We start from the raw sequence: 18,493 nt of genomic DNA on the forward strand, positions 1-18,493 counted from the left end.
TCACAGTTATCTCCTACACCGATGACACCTAACTCATCATCTCACGGACTGACAAGACAAACACCACCAGAATCAACTTCATGATCATGGTAGCAGATGGGATGTGAACCAACTGTCTGAAGCTCAACCTCAACAAGACAGAAGTACAGGTCTTCCGCAACAAGATCACCCCGTGGGATTCTACTTGGTGGCAGTCAGAGCTAGGACCAACACCCACAGACAACGCAAGAAATCTAGAGATAAACCTATAAGACAAGCTCAATATGCTGGCTCAAGTCAAACCAGTGTGCTCCTCCTGCTTCCATGTCCTATGCATGCTGCAAAAGATCTTCAAATGGTTGCCTCAGAACACCAGACAGACCGTCACACAAGCAGTTATTACCAGCAGGAGTGACTAAGGCAACACTCTGTACGCCAGAATATCCAAACAACTCAAACACAGTTTCCAGACCATCCGGAACGCAGCCGCAAGACTCGTTCTCTACCTCCCATGCCGAACCCACACCACACCGCACCTCAGGAAGCTTCACTGACTCCCCATTCAGAAGCACAGCCAATTCACACTTTTCACGCACACATATAAACCTACACAACAGAGGACCAGAATACCTGCACAGCCGCATCCCCTTTCACAAACCCACCAGACACCTATGCTATGCCTCACTCTCACACACGCCCAACATCTGTAAAAGCAAAACTGGAGGTCACTCACTCTCCTACATCGCTCCCAAGACATGAAACTACCTCCCTCAATAAATAAGTGCCTTCGCCTCCTCACTTATTGAGTTCCGCAAGAAGCTGGAGAACTGGTTCTTCATAGAAGCACCTTGGGACCACACACTTACAAACCTTGCCCAAGCGCCTGGATACCCTCTCAGGTGATTAGTGCACTACAAAAATTAACATAAAATACTTCATAATTATTAAAGAGGTTGTGTAGCGAGAACACACCACAAAGCTCATTATTTGCGTCATGAGACATTGGATACTTGTGAGGACAAGCGTTCTCAAAGTTATTCAAAACATTTACAGTGTCATAGCAAAGAACCTAGATTGTTGTGGGAGGCCAAGAGATTTGCAGACTTTTGTACGTTTTCTTTCAAGGTCTTTCAAAGTAAGAAGAAAACATGTCAGACATGCGCCTACATGCTTCAGTATGTTAACCTAGCAAAGTGTAATTTCTAAACAACACACTCTTTTCTGGTGAAGTCACAGACCATGTAGCAAGAAGAGTCAACCAGGATTCTTATTATTGGAATATAGCAACCTAGATCTTCTGCTTCAGAGATTTTGCACCTCTTTTCAGATAAATCTAAAACTGCACTAACTACTGCGGCTTTGCGGCGTGTTTACCCCTGAAATCAAGGAAGCCATTAATCGTTTCTTGCATAATGTGCGTTTAGAAAGATGCAGTGATGCCATAAAAGGTCAAAACTATACCAGCTCACAGAATACAAAACTATGTGTGCGCGAAATTTTAATTATGCTTGTAAAAACTGAGAAATGTAAGAATTTGTGAGCATGCAAAATCAACATTTCACATTTTTTTGGCCGAAAGACATTTTCAACTTGAACTAGGTTTTCTGCCGGAACAGTGCATATACTTCATACCCGAGGTTTGTCCCAACAACATTTGAAGACAGACCCTAGCTAAATATACCTCCGAACATTATTGAAATTTCGCATAATTTACATGCATGTGATTTTGCACATTCCTATAAAAATGTTTTTTAAAAAGCCTCCAAAAAAGAGGCTTGAGACTGTGGCATGAACATTGACAAAACTAAGTTATTTAGTCATTAGCAAGAGAAGATAATGGTTTGGTTATTTAAACATGTGACAGGGAAAGGGGTAGGTTCAGTGGATTCAACTGGAGCGACCTAGGTGCCTGCCTGGTCAGAAGGATTAGATGTGGCAAAAGCTCTGGATGTGGATTATATAGTTATGGAATGCTGGCTATAAGTTGGGGAGGATCTGGGATAGGCCTCTCTAGTGTCCACCATGCACGGGGCATCATCCACTATTCGGTGAGTGGCCATGTCAAGGATGCATCAAAAACAAACTGGATTGCTGTTGGCCAGGGAAAGATTTGCTTTGGACGATTTCTTGGAGTGGGGCAGCCATATACTTTGAAAGATTTGCAGGGAGACGCAGTTACTGTTCAGGCAACTTTGAGGAACCAGTTTTTTTTTTTTTTTTTTTTTAGCAATGGCATTACTTATCTGAGTTCAATGTTATATTATGCAAGGCACATTTGTAAAGTGTACATTCTACTATTAGTATGGGCTTCAAGCAATTTCGGTGCCCTATACATTCTCGCCCTAATTTTGAGGATTCCAACATAGATCACAATCTAGTTGGCGCTGATGAGCTGTAATATCAATGTACTTGTGGTTCTGATTTTCACTGCCAATAGGTGTGTTTTAATAATGAATACAGCAATGGGTTAAGTAGTTTAGTGGTTGTGGCATGAAAGATTCATTAAGCATTTAGCTGCAGTCCGGGTTTTTTGGAATCTCTTTGTCTGTCAAGCTGCTATGTGAATGTGTTCACTTGTGTAAGTAGTGGTGTTACAGAGGCCAGGTATCCATCGATGAGGTGATCTGTGATGTGGTCGGTGGGTGAAAGAAGTGTTGTTTACCATCCTTTGGTTTTGTTCTCGCATATTAAGTATTGTGTAGAGCATGGGTACTTGCAAACATTTTCCCAGGTGCCAATAAGTTTGGTCTGGGATGCAAACGAGGGCCGCATTGATGCCAGCGGGGTGGCAGGTGGGAAGAAGGAGTTGGCGGTAAGGAGGGTGTATGGGAAGTGAATTATATACTTCTAGTATCTGAATTGCACAAATTGAAACCACAAAACATGGGACTAATCTCAGCTTCCCCACTTTATCAAATTGTGTGATCCTAGGCAATTGTTTTATTTCACTTTCCCTCCCTTTTCTTCATTATCACAAATAAAGGACCTCGAAATAAATGGCTTAAGAATGTGTACTGTACAAAACCTTCTCCTGTGTTCTATTTAATAAACTATAATGTCATTTATAATAGGAACCCAAGTGATCCAAAGAGTGCACATAACCGACTTAACTCCTTAGTTCACCATTGATATTATTGTCAGGTTGAAGGTCAGAATTAATGTTTCTATATTCCCTTTTCAAACCTATCACTTCTAAAATAATACTTCTAGGCACCGATATAATCTGATGTACTAAGGTGAAAAGTTTCTGCATGTTATTTAAATACTCCATTCAAATTCTGAGGAGATATTATCATATTTTTACACGGTTGCTGCAAGATATGTTCCATTAAGTTGAGCAGTCCAAGACTCCCTAGTTACTCCCTTTTTTATTTTTTTAATACAAATTAACATTTGAATTAATGCTTGCCTGTTTATTTAGCATATTTTCTTGTTAGTCCGGAGACGATTAAACAACAGCCCAGTCTGCCCAGAGCTGCAGTTGATCAGGGAACCACGTGTAAAGGTCACATGCTCATGGAGGGGGTGGGGGGGGGGGGTCTATGGGTCACAAAACAAGCTGCCTGATTAATATTAATTATTTGTCAGGTTGTGCTACCATGGTGAATGGCTGCAAGTAACGGGATGGGGGCCTACAGGTACAGTTGGCCACCATGCATGCTTTTGCAAATGTGACACACAGACACACACACTTTTTTTAAATAAAAGCAGCCTATACCCATTCAAGAGACAAGTACTGTCTTGAAGAAAAAAAGTTTCCCCTTTGAAAATACATCCAGGAAATAGGGATGGGTCCCTTTAGTGTATCGGTTATCACCGCAATTTGAGAAGTAGTTTCTTTTCAACCAGCCATTCGGAAACGCCGTTTCGAACACAACCCCTGAATCATTGCTTTGCAGCTTGCAAAAAAGAGGTGTTGTCCCTCCTTCACACCCCTCCTGACTGGGATTCGGAAACGGACATACAATCCCTTTTATAAGTCAGAAAGATTTTTTTTAACTCTGTTGTAAATTAAGGCAGAATGTGATTAAGCATTTACTGAAAACATTAATGCTTTCCCTTGCGATCATGTTTTCTTCGTTATGTTGACCGAAGTCCGGACTCCATTTTGTATTGACATGCTGCCATGTGTTCACCACGAGGAGAGTCCGACCTCTGTGTTAGTTGCTCTTGTAATCTGCCTAGCAACAGTTTATAAATAGCTCCTTCTTGTCCGTCTGGCGCATGCCCAGACTTGACCACATCTGTTATAATTAGCCTTGCTTGACCATGTCCTTTCACGGGCTCAAGGAGTGTGTTGGCTCCGCCCATGTATTGATTCAGTATCGAGAATGACCATAAATGGTAATGTTCTTCGGCCTCATGTTGTATCCACCCACTTATGAGCCCCTCTGTTGTGTATAAAAGGGGACTGTGTACGAATGTTCTGTGTGCTACTCCATGCAATACTGAAGAGTGTTGTGTGGATTGTAGGACCACCCTTAAGGGTTAATAAATGCTGTTTTTGTACTTTGCAGTTTCCGTGCCAACTTCCTTATAGATTCCGTTACAGGAGAGCGAACCCTTGTGCCTTGCGGGCCTAGCTGGGGCCTGTATTCATCAATTGGCGCCCAACGTGGGGCTCATCGGCGACTCGGATGCTCGAAGGACTGGTCGCGACGAAGGTGAGGAGTTTGGCCGGGGACGTGATCACTGCCAGCGGCGTCTTAGCCCTGGCATCCCGAGGTTTTTCTTCCTTCCCTTCCGAACTGACCGTCTGGGTGGCGCCGGTCATCGACTGAGACCTCTTCTGTCGGTCCTGCCGTGAGAGCCGTTTGGGCGATTGTGGAGCTTGGCAGTTGGAACCTGGACTCTTGATTGGTAAGAACCGTTGTACGGTACTTGCTCCGAGTTTTGAAGCCTGGGTTGGCTATTTGAGTTTGATTGATGATGACTAGTCATATTTTGAATTTGTCTTTGTGAAAATATATGCGTTGCAACACATATAGGCAGGTAATGTGGAGAGATTTCTCCGGAGCTGTGTAAACTTTGAACGGCGCAACGATTAAGTGCCATTTTCTTTATAATATTGCATATTTTGCATTATTCCTAGCATGCCTGCTTTTAGCGCACTCCGTAAGTGGTGCTGCTGTTTTGGAAACCGGTTAAACCTCGAGGAATCTGCTCCAGCTCCCCCAGAGGGGACTCCTAGTAGGGATATGTATGTGAAGCATAGTCTTTCTTCCATAATGTACAGCACGCTATGGAGGAAATACACGAAGAAGGATCCTGAGTTGCGATGGCCTTTGTATGGATCGTTTGATATACGTAAGATTGAGTATGTGGAACAGTGTATGTGTAAGCGACGTGCTCGTCAGGATATGTTTGAGTGTGTACGATTATGGGTGAAGGAAGTGCGTGAGCGAGAGAAACGTGAAAAAGCGCTGTTTGATAAGGAACAACGAAAGAATGATCATGTGCGAGCGCAGGAAGCGAAGCGTCGGGAGGACAAAGAGCAAACGGACAGACAAGAGAAAGAGCATAGGCTACAGGTCTCGGGTCAATATGTTGTTCGTCAGCCACTTTATCCTGTCCTTAATAATTCTGATGATGATTTTTATTTGCTAGATCGCTCTCCGCCCCCTTATGTTGGCGCATCTGCTCCGCGGCCGCAAGATTCTGGCCCGGCTCCGGGTAAGGTAGACACACGGTCCATGTTATCGGCCGAGCATATGGCTGAGCTTCGGAAACTTTCCCTCCGTGCACTTAAGGGCAAGATATCTAAGGAGGACTTGTTCCATACTTGGGGGTCGTGGCAGGATAGAGAGAGGGTGTATTTTCTGTCTCATTTCGCGGATGAAGTAATTGCTGCTTTCCGAAAATATTCTAGTGTCCTTGAGCCTGACGAAGTGTCTTCGGATGCCGGAGCATTACGTAATGGTGTTTTTTCTCCCCCTAAGGCTCCTGAGGCGGCTCGGCGGCTGTTCGCTTTGCGGGACGAGGTGCTGGCCCTTAGAGAGAAAGCACGTCAACAAACGGAGGAGGAGAAGCAGTCGGATTCGTCTGCAGCAGGGGGCCATCCATCCGCCTCCCAGTCAGATAAGGATGACATAGTGCATGCTAAACCAATGCGAGAGGCGGCGCCTTTGTATGTTCCTCCTAAGGGAGCGGGGACTAGCTCGGATATTAACTCCGCCGATGCAAGGGGATATTTTGTATATAACTGGGTTTACACTCCATGGCATAGGGCCGATGTTATGGCACTAAAGAATGCGTTGCCTGACCCCCGCAAGAATCCAGCGGCCTTCTATGAAGAAGTCGAGGGGGCCTTGAATTCTTGCATTATGACTTTAGCGGATATAGACCTGTTCTTTGGCCTTATCCTACCGCCGGATACGTGGCGCTCTGTCCGAAAGGTAGATGATGCGGTTGCCTTTAAGGCCCGGTGGTCTGACCTTGAGGATGAGGATAGGGAACGGAAGCCCGCACAGAAACCACCCCAGAATATTTTAGATCTCCCTGCGGCTATTGTGGCTAAGTTGAAGACGATTATCCCCCCTAAAAAGATTGACTGGAATATGTTAGCTGCATGTAAACAGAAAGTTGACGAGTCCGTTGCAGATTTCTTCACGCGCTTTGAAGAAACGTTTCATGACTTTAGTGGCCAGTCGCTTACTGACGACACAGGCCGCCATCTTTTCGCGGACAAATATGTGGCTAATCTGCTGCCGGCAGTTGCGGCCCGGTTGAAAGCGAGTGAGAGTTCTTGGTCCTCCGCGACACCGACGGCCCTTCTGACCATCGCTCAGTATTATGAGCGTCAGGAGCACGAGGCGAAGGGCCAGGAGGAGAAGAAATCGAAAGATCTCAAAACCAAGGTGATGTTAGCACAAGTGTATGGCCCGCCCCGACGGGGTAATAATAGAGGACGGGGCGGATCTTATGGTCCCCCTCCGGGCCGATCTGATTTGAATAGGAACCAGTGTGCATATTGCAAGCAATTGGGCCATTGGGCCAGGGATTGCCCAGTGTTGCGTGCTTCACGTCAGGGGCATACTCCGGGTGGCCCGAGAGGTAGAGGGGGTTCCTCGAACTTTAGAGGGAATTCTAATGACAATGCCCGTTTCGATACTGCTGGGCAGCACCGAGATAGCTCAAATGTTTTCGATCGCCAGCACCAGTATCATGTATCGGACATCGATCGATCGGGATATCACGATTCGCAGCATGCATAGGAATGCGTTGGATGGGGGTCTGAATCAGTTGAGGTGCCGGTCGATCAGACGGGTCCTTATGTATTGGCTGAAGTTTTAGGTTCTACTGATCAGTTCCTAGTAGATACAGGAGCGACACGTAGTGCATTGTCTAGGTACTTGGTTCCGGGGGCTCCCCCATCCGGCTCAGTGGTTACATCGGTAGGGTTTGACGGTACGCTTTCCCGAAGCCCTCTTTCACAGCCCCTTACATTTAAGGTTGATTCTTTTTCTGCGCCCTGTCCGTTTCTGCTTGCTCCGTATACACCGGATAACATTATGGGCCTTGATATGTTAAAGTATTTTAGGGCTACAATCCGCTGCTCCCCTGAGGGTGTGAGGGTGATATTAAATGACAACTACCCCCGGTCTGGGCGGATGTGTACGATATCAGAGGATGCGTTGTTGGCTACCCTCCCCCGAGCTTTATGGGCGACTTCGGACACAGATGTGGGACAAATGGTGATTCCTCCGGTCCACATTAGTGTCCAGGAGGGGGCGGTGTTACCACGCCTCCCGCAGTATCGCATTTCCCAGGAGGGCGAGGAGGCTCTCATACAGATTGTGCAAGACTTGATAGCAGTAGGGGTAGTGGAAGAAGTTCCCTATAATATCTGTAACAGTCCGATTCTCCCAATTTTGAAAAAGGACACGGATGCAAAGGTCTATCGGTTCATAATTGATTTGAGGGAGGTAAACAAGATCGTGATACCTCAGTACCCGGTGGTTTCCGATATCACGACGTTGCTTACCTTGGTCCCGCCTACGGCGACCATGTTCTCAGTGATTGATTTGAAGAATGCCTTCTTTTCCATTCCCATTCACCCTGATAGCCGATTTCTTTTTGGGTTCACATTAAACAATAGATCTTATCGTTTTTGTAGAATTCCCCAAGGCTATACAGAAAGCCCTAGTATTTACAGTCAGGCTTTGAAACGACAGTTGGATTCCTTTGTTTTACTCGAGGGGGTCGCCCTCATTCAATATGTCGATGACATCTTGTTGGCGGCTGACACCCTGGAATTGTGTGAGAAAAGCACGCTATCCTTACTTTCCTTTTTAGCATCCCACAATCATAAAGTATCCAGGAAGAAATTGCAATTCTGTAGACCAAAGGTGACTTATTTAGGTCACCTTTTGTCTAAGGAGGGACGTGCACTCACACCAGATCGTATCCAAGTAATTTTGGACACACCGAGACCATCCACGCAGAAGGATGTGCGTGCATTTTTGGGCCTTGTTTCTTTTTGTAGACAGTGGATATTGGGGTTTTCACACATAGCTAAGCCATTACTAGCTCTTTTGACAAAAGACACGCCTATCCCAATCCCTTGGTCAGATGAGTGTGATGCTGCTTTTCAGCAACTGCGACAGGCCCTTTGTTCAGCACCAGTGTTAGGGACCCCTGATTATGCAAAACTCTTTTCGTTGTATGTGCATGAGAAAGATGGATGTGCATTGTCAGTTTTAGTGCAGATGCACGGCGATAAGCAGCGCCCTTGTGCATATTTTTCGGCTGTGCTTGATCCTGTCGCCCGAGCATTACCAGGGTGTTTTCGCTCGGTAGCGGCGACAGCTGTGTCAATACGCCAAAGTGAAGGAATTGTGTTGTCCCATAAATTGTTGGTGTTAGTTCCCCATGCTGTGGATGCCCTGCTTAATCAAACAAAGACGCAGCATTTGACCAGTGCCCGTTTAACGGGATATGAGCTGACGCTTTTGGCTCCTCATATTACGTTGAAAAGGTGCGTGACATTAAACCCGGCCACATTGTTGCCATACCCCGAGACCCAGCCTGAGGCGCAGAAAGCGCATGATTGTATTCTTGTGACTGAGGAACAAACAAAGGGTCGTATTGATCTCCAGGATACGCCCTTTTCACATGTAGATGGAGAGTTGTGGGTAGACGGATCATGCCTGAAGCTACCAGATGGTACGACTTCAGCAGCGTATGCAATTACCACATTACACACGATAGTGGAGACAGCACGCATACCACAGAAATCAGCTCAAGCAGCGGAACTGATAGCATTAACACGAGCATGTGAGCTCAGTACAGGATTATGTGTGAATGTTTATACAGATAGCCGCTATGCCTTCGGAGTAGCGCATGACTTCGGCCTACTCTGGAAGGAGAGAGGGTTTTTAACGTCACATGGAGTACAGATAATGCATGGAGAGTTAGTTCATAATCTTTTAACTGCATTGACATACCCAAAGAAAATTGCTATCGTTAAGTGTAGCGCCCATAGGAAAGTGGTTGATAAAGTTGGAGAAGGGAATGCGTTAGCGGATCGAGTAGCACGGGAGACTGCGATGCAGCCCGGCGCTACTGCCATGTATGTAGTAAAGTCACAGGTGGAGAGATGGCGTGATGCGAAGGAGGAAGTGCGAGAAATGCAAAGGACCGCTTCTGACAAAGAGCGGGAACAATGGGCTAGCGAAGGAGAACTGGATGACGAGGGTTGTTGGAGAAATAAACAGATGGATAGATGGAAGTTACCCACGGCTTTCGTACAACCTATGGTTCAGATGGCACATGGGCTAGCACATGTTGGAGCTTCCGCAATTGTGAAATTGCTTACCCAAGTCTGGGAGCATCCAGAGATTGCTAGCACGGCAAAGAGGGTGGTGCAGACCTGTATGATCTGTCTGAAGTATAATCCAGGGAAAGGCACTCGAACTCCAGCAGGAGGATTTGCGACACCCACTGCACCCTTTGAGGTTCTGCAGATGGATTACATCCAGCTTGAGCGCTGTAACAATTTGAAGTATGTTCTAGTAGTGGTTTGCGCTTTCAGTAAATGGGTTGAGGCGTACCCTACGAAAGACAATACTGCAATGACCACGGCGAAGCTACTGCTAAAAGAGTTTTTCCCTCGATACGGCGTCTGTAGACTTCTGTGGAGTGATAATGGCCCTCACTTTGTAGCGGATGTTATAAAGTATGTCTTGAAGGGCCTAGGCATCACTCAGAAGTTTCATGCCGTGTTCCACCCTCAGTCTGCCGGACTAGTCGAGAAGTATAATGGTACACTGAAGCTTAAGATCGCCAAAATCCAAGCTTCAACGTCTTTGACTTGGCCAGACGCCCTGCCACTGGCGTTATTGTCAATTAGGTCAGTGCCACACTCTCGAACCGGCCTTACGCCATACGAAATAGTATTCGGACGCCCAATGAACATTTGGGGTCCACCAAGGCCTAAGGCTGTGTATGATGTACCTTGTGTAATGATGAGCGATTATCTGGCACAGTTAACGGATAACTTGGTTTCTATTCATCAACAGGTCCGAGAGGCGCTCCCTGATCGGTCTACCGGCGAAGGACATGGTCTCCGGCCTGGAGATCATGTTATGGTGAAGGTCTTTGACAGAACGAACAGTTTGGAGCCGAGATGGGTCGGACCTGAGCAAGTCCTCCTTGCAACGAGGACGGCTGTGCGAGTCTCGAACCGAAAGAATTGGATCCATTCCTTGCACTGTCGAAAGGTACCGCCCGGATTGGTGGAGTCTGCCGTGCTGACCGATCAACGAGAAATCCTAGCAGCAGAGACAGGCCGTGCTGCTGAGCCACGAGACACTGAGGAGCTCTTTTCGGACCACACGACTTCTGGAGGAAGGCGATATCATCTTCGACCAAGGAAGTAAGGTTTCCAGTACCGGGACATACTGTCAGAACGGCCCTTGGGTTAGTGAAACGGAGAGCCGATGAGGCAAGGGGGGGGGATCAGCCCTGCATTAGTGTAGTGACACCCGTCTTGGCCCGCTGGTGAAGAAATCAACCGCTGCCCAAGGGGAAGAGTTCTGACAGACTTTTTAGTTTCAGGAAGATACCAGGGTATTGTTTCTTTTGACATGGAGAAGAAGAAAATCCTTTGTGCGTTGGGGTTCATGCTAACAGTAGCTATTGTTGGGATAACCACATGGTTTGTGGAGGAGGTAACTCCTGCTCGGAATACACTTGTGTTGACAACTCCGGTGCCCGAGGAGCACTACTTTTATACATTACCGTACCAAGAGTTGAAGCATCGACAATCTTACTTGAATAACACTTTCATCCAGATGCTGCATCATACCCACGTTGCTACGAACGCTACGAACTGTTGGATATGTGGGATGATGCCGGCCCATCAGAAGAAAGGAGGTACGCCATTCATACCACTTCCTTTCTCTCATAATGGCTCTTGTAGAGCATGGTACACTTTGCTTTTTGCCACTCGGAAACCGACAGTGGGACGATTGCTTTTTAGACTTAATAAAGAATGCCATCAGGACAAGAATGGGTATCCACAAGCGAATGGGACAATTTGGGAATGGGAAGAGTACCGACCGGACAATGAATCCATTCCCTATATCTTCACGAACACCAGAGACACTGTGGGGAAGGACAAATTCGTAATCCAAGTAGCACAAGCTCAAGCGGACTTGTGTGTCCAGAGTGTGGGTTTTATCCCTGTTGGTGTCAGTGATTGCATAACCGTATTGAACATTGACGGGTTGAATAACAGTACCTTCCTAGCGTCCCATAATACCTACTTTGTGTGTGGAAATAAAGGTTATTACCGTTTGCCGGCTGGGTGGTCTGGGGTATGCTATGTATCATTCCTATTACCTCCTGTATTCCTAGCACCCGCGTCATATCATAAGGATTTGAAACTTTTGAATAATGTGACTGTAAATAGATACAAACGTACTCTATCAATTGATGATGTGGATCAGACCGATACCAGCTTGCAACAGTATATTGATTTCAACTTAGGGCTGTTTTTCTTTGTTGGAGCCGCTTTGAATAGTAGGAAGATCCGAAGATTAACAAGAGTGGTAGAAGCTGTGACCAATCAGACTGCTGCTGCTCTTGGGAATCTTACGGAAGAGTTGCAAATAACTAGGATTGTTGCATTACAGAATCGTATGGTATTAGATGTAATGCTAGCTGATCGAGGAGGAGCCTGTAAAATTATTGGAAGTAGCTGCTGTGTGTTCATCCCTGATCATACGCCATCCGTTTATAACGCCATTAACAAGCTGCATAAAATAGCAGCTGAAATCCACACAGAAAACGGCACTTGGTCCTTTTCTGGATGGTTTTGGGCGTTGGTTACTGCCTGGGGATGGAAGGTCTTAACTGGTCTCTGTATTATTATAGCAATTCTGTTCTTTTTCTGTATGTGTATCCAATGTGGACCATTATGCTGTTCTGTATGCATTTCATTCTGCATTCCAGATAAGAAAGCTGTTGCCGATGTTGCTCACCAAAAGGGTCTAGCTAAAGAGGTTAAAGGAATGATGATAATTGACATATATGATGATTATTCTTGGAAGCCGGATGTCTTCAGTAAATGCTGAAAGGGTCGTCTGTTGTAAATTAAGGCAGAATGTGATTAAGCATTTACTGAAAACATTAATGCTTTCCCTTGCGATCATGTTTTCTTCGTTATGTTGACCGAAGTCCGGACTCCATTTTGTATTGACATGCTGCCATGTGTTCACCACGAGGAGAGTCCGACCTCTGTGTTAGTTGCTCTTGTAATCTGCCTAGCAACAGTTTATAAATAGCTCCTTCTTGTCCGTCTGGCGCATGCCCAGACTTGACCACATCTGTTATAATTAGCCTTGCTTGACCATGTCCTTTCACGGGCTCAAGGAGTGTGTTGGCTCCGCCCATGTATTGATTCAGTATCGAGAATGACCATAAATGGTAATGTTCTTCGGCCTCATGTTGTATCCACCCACTTATGAGCCCCTCTGTTGTGTATAAAAGGGGACTGTGTACGAATGTTCTGTGTGCTACTCCATGCAATACTGAAGAGTGTTGTGTGGATTGTAGGACCACCCTTAAGGGTTAATAAATGCTGTTTTTGTACTTTGCAGTTTCCGTGCCAACTTCCTTATAGATTCCGTTACAGGAGAGCGAACCCTTGTGCCTTGCGGGCCTAGCTGGGGCCTGTATTCATCAATTCGTTATAGGGGTTTTATATATTCTGAAATGGTGTTTTGTGGGCACGAAGCCAGATTCACAGACTTTGAAACTGCAAAAAAAATAATACACGAGACAGTAAAAGGCACTTCTGTGCTGGATATAAACTAAGTATCCTAATGTGCTGTGTTGGATGTTTTCTGTGTGCTGTTTTAAATTGGGCACCGCGGTTGTGATCACGTTTATACCCAACTGTATAGCACATCTCTACGGTATTTGATGTGGATGTGTGTGATACGTTCCGGATGTTTTCGGAGTAGATTTTGAGCACTTGACAGGACAGTAAAGTGCTGGAACTGGTAATCCTGATGGCCTTAACTTAGGTAGAATATTAAAGCTGTGCTGGTTGAGCAAGGCGCTAACCTCCATCAGCCAGGTAATGGGAAGAGGTTCAAATTGGAATTTTACTATATTGGGTAGAATTGGGCTCAGTGCCACAACTGTGCTCAATGGAGGCCATATTTGATACTAGTCTCCTTATTTTTTTTTATGTTACCTGCATTTGTGTAGTGCACGTTTGCCATCTCTATTGCCTTGTGGCGCTCTTGGAAATTCAAGGGCGTCCTTCCGCATAGTTATTTGTTTCTCATTGACCATAAAAGTCCATTACATAAATCCACCAGCCAATACCAATAAAGTGAAATCTCTCCGGGCTATTGTGGAGTACTTGGGCGAGCGAGTGCGCGGATTGTTCCACGAATGCTCTGAAATAACATTTCATTAAACCAAGTATGAACTGCACCTCCAACTCTCCTAAAAATATCTCGCCGGCGGGAAAGCACAGAACTTGCTTCCCTCTTCAGCGTAAACGCCAATCAACTAGTGCGCGCAATTGTTTGGCTTTTCGCTATGAAGGAAAGGTCAAAATGTAGGACTCCGAAAAGTAGGAAAGCGAGATTGTTGTGGCATGGAGACAATGGCCTTTTGAAAAGAGGCGCAGCAGGATAAGTGTTCCCAACAGGAACAATCATGATTTCTGCAACTACAATGAGAACACGATATAAAGGCCTTGAGGACAGTTTTGCCACGACAAAGCTTCCCAGCGTAATGATAACTTGATATCTTCGGAAGCCACTTGAAACAATTACAAAATGTGGTTACCGAGCGTTCGAAACATACAGGAGTACTTTGAAATAATCTAATAATCGACCCTCCCCAGAACATGCCTCAGTGATTTACAACTACCCAGTCATATGGAGTGACGGCCCAGTCATTACCTTCAAGATCAACGTACCAATCTATACAACACCTCCAAGACAGTAAACATCGCAAACAATAAATTCACATACTAACAATGGAAAAAACTGGACCGCCTCACACTTAACTTCCACTTTGAAAGAACAACAATCAGTATTCTACCTCAGGTCGCATACACCCGCTACAACAGGATCCACTGCACCGGACAACCAGATACTGCCAAGACCACTACCAGGATTATACCCAATAAGACAAACACATGTTTTAATGATGATATCATAAAAATAAAAACACATCTCAGCATCCAACAGGCAAGTGGGTGTAAACAAGGAGGATAATGACAGATTTGTACTTCACCTCTCCAACAGAGCCTACATGCATAATTGAAGCGGACTGCTCATCAGAGGAACTCAATAAGATTCTAACAGAACAGCACAATTCAGACTTCCAGAACACAAGAGACCCTACAATTGCAAGCCTTCTGCAACAATATCTCAATGGAACTGACCTCAAACATTGAGAATACATAAAACTACCTTAAAGACAAAATAGCTAACATTCCACCAACACATGACTGCACAACCACAAGGACAGGCAATACTCTACTCCCATCGCTCACCACCCTCAATGCACGCTCTGCAAAAGAACAGCACAATATCACCCATGCAAGCAGGCCATCAGGATCACCTTCAGGGCCACCTTTCTCTACCAAAATTATTATTTGGAAGCAACCCTTGGCACAGCCTGTGCAGGGGCAGTAACTAGAAGCATACAAAACCTATCATTGTAATGAGGATCCTGGACTTCCAGGGTAAAAACTTCCTACATGTGACCACTCCTTAAGAAGAATCATCTCGGCCCATCCAGTTCAGCAAACCACAGGTTAATCTCCACGAGCCCATTCCTAGGTAAACCACTTTAAACAGCTTTTACGCAACCCTCCAATTTTACTGGTAAAAATAACTTTGTTGCATCAACAATCTCTATTCTCTAAGCACATAATCAGACCTCGTATCCACATGGGCCAACATTTAACTCACGGAGGTTAGAACCAAGTGGCATTTCTTACAGATTCGGGACTTGTCAGTGGCATTTGACACAAGCAGATGCTACTACACAGACCACATCATCTCGGAATAGGCACACAATACACACTATAAATCGATTGCCTCTTACCTCAAAGACAGGAAGAGCTTTGTTTTCATACAGCTTTCTGTATGCTCCCTCACACCCAACTCTGTGGGGTCCCTCGGGAGTTAATATTGCTTGTTTCCTATTCAACATCTACCTGACCCCCTTACCAGACCTGATCAGATCATTCAAGGGGGCAGTTTACAACTAGGCCGATGATAAACAAATCATTCTAAAACTGAATGACGATCTACTCTGTGCGTTAGATGCATGGATAACAACTAACCACCTAAAAGCTCGACACCATAAAGACAGAGCCAACTACTTGTAGACAATGGCACAAACACCAGCCAGCGGACATACGGCTCAGGGAAACGGATGCTTATCCATCCATATGTCAAAGGAAAAGAGAAACCATGGAATAACCATGGACTCAGATTTCTCTGATACCACCAGACAATGAGGACACACATAGCACCTTCTTCCCAATGAAAACCATGCAATGCATCTTCGCACACCATGGTGCCAAAACATATGCCTACAAGCTATCCACACACTCGTTTTTTCCAAGCTGGAATATGGCAGTAGCTTATACATTGGTACCGCCTGCATCATCATACACAAAATGAATCTGAAAACAACGGAGCAAGACTCCTACATTCCAGAAGAACAAGTTACTTACCTTCGGTAACGATGTATCTGTAAGAAATATTAGTTAGTTAGATTCCTCACCTTAGAATATCCCCAGGCGTCAGACTGGATCCGGAAGATTTTTCGTCAGCAATACCCCTTGCGCGTCTCTAGGAGTCGTCTGCGGCTCCGCGTCCGTCGTCAGCGTCGTGCGCCGGAATGACGTCGGAGTACTTAGACGCCGCCCTCGCGCGCTGACGTCAGTTCTTCTTTTTTCCGCGCCAGTAAGCGCAGATCCGGGAGAGCTACCTGGGGATATTCTAAGGTGAGGAATCTAACTAACGTGTTTCTTTCAGATAATACACGACAAGGCCTGCAAACCCTTCATGTGCTACCTGTAGTTAGATGATCTAATTTCTAAGATCAATGTGGCTCCTTTCACAGAGCCTTTCCAATGGAAAAGGACTGGATGTCTTCTTATAATTGAAACATAGCGTTCACAAACCCCAACTGGAATTAATGAACGACTTCTTCGTTCATCGGAGAAGAAAATCACCACTGCCCCGGGCTTTGCTGCTCCTGCTTCCTCGCAGAAAAGGGCATCAATGAACATGGGCGTGGCTTCAAGGGGGTGTTTGGGGTGTTACACCCTCTAATAAATGTATTTTCTGATGAATAGTTGGGTACCGGTGCTTTCAGTCGGGTATGGTAAGGTGCCAGATTTCACCTGGGGTTTTTGCACGCACACAGACAAAAACACACACGTTCTCATCTCAGTTTTTAAAGTCCTAAAACATGTTGGTTATTTTACAAAATATTATTTTCCCTCACTTAGCAGCCCTACCAATCCGCATTCCTCTCCCCTTTCCACTGCCCCTCTTATGAGCCCTGCCCATCATATAATGAATTTTAACAATATATGCCAGCGTGATTTTGAGGAAATCTGAAGCTCACCCCCGCTCCCTAATCTTACTGACAAGGCCACGCCTCTGTCAATGAAGCCTAACGACTGGTTCACACAAAAATAGCCAAGCGAGAATTACTACTCAGAGGCGGAGCTAAAGTGCGTTTTATATACATTTTAGAGAAATTGTAACAAAAGGTCTGTAAAACAAAGAAATCTGTCTTTCACCAGACCGAAAAAATTGTTGTTATGTCCAGTGGAAGATAAAATGATTTTAAAGGGTGCCAATAAGGAGGGGGGTTGCTTGTGTGGTGATGGGGAAGAGATTAGAGATGCAATGTCGTACTAGCGGCCACTCTTTCCTCCATCAGAGGCAGCAAGCGGTTCAGGTGGTGCCTACTAGGATAGGGTGCATTGCATCCGTTGGTGCAGCAGGTGCAGTGGCAGGGGGGCCAGAGGGTCTCACCAAACTCTACGCTTCTGCGTATTTCACCGTTCAGACACTTCCTTCCTTGCATGAAGGCCTCTTACTAGGTTACTGCATGAGGCCTGAGGAATACAAGGTGTAGAGCAGGGCTTTAAGTGGGATAAAAAAACAACTGGGGAGTCTCTGTCGTGTCTAGCCAGACACGTTCTAGTGATCTGCCCGCAAGTGTAACATACCTTACAGTTACACCCATCCACCACAGGCGTCCCCAGTCAGGTGACCCGGTCAATAAAAGAGGCCGGGCGCACGTGCCTGAGGCCAGTTCTATACTGGATCCATCGGCGTCCGTGTGGTCATTATCCAGCCATGAGGGCCTAGCGCCCGCCAACATTACAGTCTCTCAAAGGGGCGTGGCCGATGTAATTAAGGGCGTAGCTTAAAAACACCTAGGCTAAATGTCTGTGCTTAGCATAGTGTGCCACCCGTCTATGTTGCTGTTTCCATCATTGCATGCAGATATCAAGATACAACAAGTGACATTACACATATAACAAGCCAAGGCTGTGGACTTTGCCAATGATTGTAAGTTTTATCAAATAAACATCAACTATGGCTTCGTTGTAAACAGTATTGAAAACGCTTCCCTTCCTAAATGATGAGACTGAAATAACTACAACGAGTCTCTTTGAAGTTACCTCAAAGGCAAAGAAGGGTGCTACTGCTCCAGAGTTAAAGATTTTTTTCACCCCGAGAGTGAGGGCAAAAATAAAGAGCTTAATGGTGACCCGTTTCGGCACCTGCTCTTTAAAACTGCCGGTACTGTGCCCCGGCCGGACCCGGCCCACTTAAAGCCCTGGTGCAGAGTATAAACGGTGCTCTGGTGAGGCGACGATCACTAAAAGACCACAGCACACCATGTATTTAGTGAGGTTGAAATTCTCATATGGCCAGTTCATGGGCGGAGGACGACAGAAAACCACGAATGAGGGGGCGTAATGCCGCAGAAACCGGGACCA

General features: G+C 45.6%; 1 protein-coding gene across 2 annotated transcripts in view; it reads right to left on the reverse strand.

Moving 5' to 3' along the window:
• The window catches only part of C4_2H1orf21 (chromosome 4_2 C1orf21 homolog), a 341,397-nt gene that overhangs the window by 258,999 nt on the left and 63,905 nt on the right, over window positions 1–18,493 (reverse strand). The window lies entirely within an intron of this gene.

This window comes from Triturus cristatus, chromosome 4_2, assembly GCF_964204655.1.
Source record: "Triturus cristatus chromosome 4_2, aTriCri1.1, whole genome shotgun sequence".
NCBI classification, from domain to species: Eukaryota; Metazoa; Chordata; class Amphibia; order Caudata; family Salamandridae; genus Triturus; species Triturus cristatus.